General features: G+C 43.4%; 1 long non-coding RNA gene across 1 annotated transcript in view; it reads right to left on the minus strand.

Moving 5' to 3' along the window:
• Positions 1–2749: 2749 nt before the first annotated feature.
• Positions 2750–4749, minus strand: part of LOC110310125 — an 11512-nt gene continuing 9512 nt past the window's right edge. Inside the window, exon 3 of the long non-coding RNA XR_002379804.1 lies at positions 2750–3447. This is a non-coding gene — a long non-coding RNA (uncharacterized LOC110310125). The remainder of the gene's footprint in view (positions 3448–4749) is intronic.

Consider the following 4749-nt stretch of genomic DNA (forward strand, 5'->3'; position numbering starts at 1 on the left):
GGTTCCCTCCCCCTTCCTTTATAAACTGAGTGTCTGGAAATATTAAATTGAGTCTTGATCCGAATGTTGTCTTGACTCCATTGTTTCTTCCGCCCCGTCTAGATTCCTCTCTTTGCAGGGAACTGCCATTCTCAGTGTGAACCGTTCGTGTTGTGGACCGCGGGCGGGCCGCAACATAGCAGTAATCTAGAAGAGAGACACTGACTAAATTCTTTGGGCTTCAAGAGGAAGGAGACACTGTATAAAGCATTAGTAATGGGAAAATATCCCCATGAAAAGAGGAAGTCACTATAAACAGGGTTTTGAATTGTTTGGGGAAGCAGATCTCTCTCTCTCTCTCTCTCTCTGTCTTTCTTTTAAGACTTACATGTTTTTAAGTTATCTCTTGCTGTTAGCTCCTTTGCATGCATGCATCTGTGCATGAAGGGAGAGCAAAGAAAGCATCATTTCCCATATCTCATAATCAAAAGAAAATTTTGTACTACAATTGAGGTTTAGAAGACAGGCGCTGTAAGTGCTGGTTAAAATTTTATCTTACACCAATGACCAGTGTGGCGTGATATACTAAACATATAATAGGGGAATGCATACCATGGCTGCAAACAACAGCTATCTAGTTGGCCTTAAGATCTACTCACCAAGACGTGAACCATACCTGGGTATTGGAAACTTAGCCAAGTACCCAGGGCTAGTAAAGTCACAGATCTTGGAAAAGAATCTGCAACTACCTCTTTATGAAACCTCATAACCCCTAACTACTTTCTAAATACTTGTTTTTATACTCACAGATAGTTTTAGTCCTCACCTCTCATCAAGGAAAACTTTTTACCCGGTGGTGGTGGCGCACGCCTTTAATCCCTGCACTTGGGAGGCAGAGGCAGGCAGACAGATTTCTGAGTTTGAGGCCAGCCTGGTCTACAAAGTGAGTTCCAGGACAGCCAGAGCTATACAGAGAAACCCTGTCTTGAAAAACAAAACAAAACTAAACTAAACTAAACAAAACAAAACAAACAAACAAAAAAAGGAACACTATTCTTTGCCGCAGGTGGAGACCATAGAAAACTACCAGCCATCAAAATGCAAAGTTGAGAAGTCTAGTCTCAATGCAAACATTAACAAAACATTTACTCCAATACCTAAGGTTGAAGGAGCATCCTGGAAGAGGAGGTGGGAAGATTGTGAAAGCCAGAGGCTCAAGGAGTTTATGGTGAGATTGTGTCTCCTCGGCATGTCAAAAGCCACACCCAGAAAGACTCACCAGCATGGCTGCCTAAGTCACCGACATGAGCTGAGTAAAGATAACAGCAATAGAATACTAAAGTCGATGGAAGAGAGAGCTTGGTCTCAACCCTACACAAAGAAGCACAGGCAACTAAGGGACACTGAGAGTAGGAGAATTCGTCTTCTCCAAGGAAGAGCATACTAATTTATCCAATAGCAAATAGTGAGCCCTGAAACCATACATGCAACTATACAGACTGAGCAGGTTGTATTTAGAAATGTGTGTGTGTGTGTGTGTGTGTGTGTGTGTGTGTGTCTGTGTGTGTCTGTGTGTGTAGGGAGAAAACAGAGTGTCGGTATCAGGACCTCCGAAACCCGTGACATCACATAGGCAGGACCCGAGCAACAGCCACCATATTCCCAGAATCCACTTGGCTCACCTCCCACCTTTACCTGTGTTATGTCATCACCTATATATAAAGAAAGCCCCCCTATCTTTCTCTCTCTCTCTCCCCTCCCTTCTCTTTCTGCCGTCACCTTGCCCCTCTCTCTCCCAATAAACCTCTTACACGTGGAACTGCTTTGGCCTGGTATGCTATGTGTAGACAGGAGCGGCTATTCATCAGAGACGATCAATGTAATAATATTATAGTATCAAAAATTAAAAAAATTAAGAAATATCCTTATCTGTCATTTTATACACCAGGAAGTAGTCATAGAAACATACCTTATAGGTATAAAGCATATCATACCAAATAAGGAAAAAATAGGGGCACTGAATGCTTTGCTTTCTATGGGAAAAGGAAGAGAGTAGAGAAGGCTAGAGAAAAACAGATCGTCTGTCTATCTGTCTTTCTTTTTTCCTTTTTTCCTTCCTTGTTTCTTTTCTTCTTTCTTTCTTTTTTCTTAGATCCAAGAGGGGACCTGATACCGCCCTTCAAGGATCTAAGTCGTAGTCAATGTTCAACCAAAGCAACTCATCAAAGAGAGCCAACATGCTTAGCGTTTCCGAGTCGATTCCTGATGTGCTATGAAATGGAACCAGAAGGTTCCAAGGGATACAGGGGAGTCCAAGGGAATTTGCTGAGTGACCCCGGCACTATGCAGTCTCAGAAAGTGGCATAGCAACTCCACAGCTGCCGATGGATGTTTAAGCCTGTGATTACCAGAAGAAACTGACCCCATTAGAAAGAGACAGGGCATTGGAGGTGACTGGGCTGAAGTTAGGGATAGAGATTTTAGCAGCCATGCGATCAGAATCCCCCGAGACGGCATCAGAGATGTCCCATATAACAGAGTCAACTGCACCACAGTGAACCAGAAGGGTACCCTGCTGTGTCCAAGAATGACACCTAGCTCTGTCATAGTGCATAGGCCCCTTCAAGATAATGCAGGGCAGAGAGGGCAGAGAAGGAGAAGAGAGAGACTAAGGGGTGGGAGGAGGGGAGAGAAAGAGGGAGAGAGAGGCTTGATTTTCTTTACAGACCATGAATGCAGAAAGAGTAAATGACCTGGCTTTATATAGTCAAGTCAAAAATGGTCACTGTTTTATTATAGGGCAGATAGCTGACTAGGATGGGAAGGTGGAGAAAAAGGAAAATCAAGATTTTGATATGTATAGCATGAGAAGGCGAGGCACGTTATTTTGAAAATATGAGTTCATTTGGTGCAAAAATCATACGTTATGCGAATGAGAGAGCTGATGGGTTCTGAGTTGTGGCCTAAGCAAGGAGTGCTTAAGCACCAAGTGCGCATGCACATGTTTCTAAGGCTAAGCAGCAGGGGGTTTGAGCTTCAGGAGTTGCTTATTTATAGGAACAACATCGCTGAGGCTGAAGAAAGACTAATGAACATCTTGGTGATGAGTCACCGGTCTTATTCTTTGCTTATAATTGTTAGCTCCAAAAAAGTTGCCCATACGCGAACTGCTGTTGGCTTTTTTGTAAGTGACCAGGCAGTGCGACAACTCTTACTTATCATAGTCTGTGACTGGAAATCAGTAAAGGAAAGTGATAATTATTACTATTTTTAGTTTAGAAACCACGTCTTCTATACTCATCGGTTTCTTCTGTGTCAACGAGAAGCAGTTGAGGAGAGGCAGGAAGACGGTGGTGTGTTAAGTATTGTCTCTTCTCCTTCTTCCTCGACTCCTTGCTCGGTCCCCAGCAACACCACTCCTTACTCCCATTGGTGGAAGATCAGTCTTCTGGAAGCTGTGTTTCTGCGCTGGAAGAGATTAAAACACATCGGAGCATAGGCATGATAACGGTTTATGCAACTGAAATTCGTTTCCTCTGTTGGCATGTTTATCGTACTTGGATTTGACAGGCATCTTTCTCATCCAGCAGGCTGGAGAGGACTCAGGGGTTTAGAAAAATTAAAAATTCCCAAAAGGAAAAAATTAGAATAAGAAAATTGAGAATATCTTTAAATGTGCATGTTTATTTCTTTTGTTTTGTTTTGGAGACAGGCTTTTATTATGTAGCCCAGGGTACCCCTAAACTCAAGGCAACCTACCTGACTCAGTCTCTAGCATGCGTCATTATACTTGGATGTATTTTGTTTTAAATCACTTGATAGAGTAACAGGCAATGCATATAAATGAGTAAAATTATCCAGAAATACCTTTTACTGAGCGGCTACAAAGTTACCATAGTGTTTACTGTTTCTTTTTCTTTTAATGCCAATTCTTCCGGCTAACATAGAGGCTCAAGAATTCATCCTGGCATCCCTCACCATTTGCATCATTATACTTTGTCCTAGTGTTTAAATGTTAAAAAAGGGGTGGGGGAGGTGATCTCATCTCCTGGTTATAATAAACTCTCCCCACCCCCTCCTCCCTTTCCTATTCTTTTCACCTTTCTCTCCCTCCAGGATGAAAGACTTTAAAACACAAGAATATTTAAATGGCCATAACATGTTCCACTAGACAGAATTTGAGTCAGGTAAATGTCTGCTTTAAATGCAAGAAAGTGCCTCCTGTCATCAGGGCTGCAGGCTGTAAACAGAAGGTTATGCATTGCCTGGCCAGACCCAGCCAGCCTCTCTTCAGGCCTTAAACAGAAGGTAACACATTGCCTTGGCATCCTCAGCCAGCCTGCTGTGCTTCAATGCTTCCTGCCCTTGTGTTGAATAGTAATTTAATGTCAATCTCTAGCCCTTCCTCCTTCCTCCCTACCCCTCTCCCCCTTCACTGCTCCTTCCATTTCTTCTCCCTCTGTAGCTCCTCTGCCACCAACCCTCCATGAACAAATCTATTGTGTACCAGTCAATTGAACATCATTAACTGAAAGACCCACAACGTGAGGACTCCCCCACATTCTGACTCAGGAGAGGCGACACCCCAAAATCCCCCACAAGAAACGGTCTTGCTGCAAATTGCAAGAGGATTTTTATTCAAGAGCGCTCTCGGGCCCATGGTCATACACCACGCAGGGGTAGAGGACCATGGCGCCCCGAGTAGCTGAGTAAGGGGGTATTTAAAGGAAGAAACCACAACTCAAGGAAGTGGGGAGGACCTTGTTGGAA

This window comes from Mus caroli, chromosome 15 (assembly GCF_900094665.2).
Source record: "Mus caroli chromosome 15, CAROLI_EIJ_v1.1, whole genome shotgun sequence".
NCBI classification, from domain to species: Eukaryota; Metazoa; Chordata; class Mammalia; order Rodentia; family Muridae; genus Mus; species Mus caroli.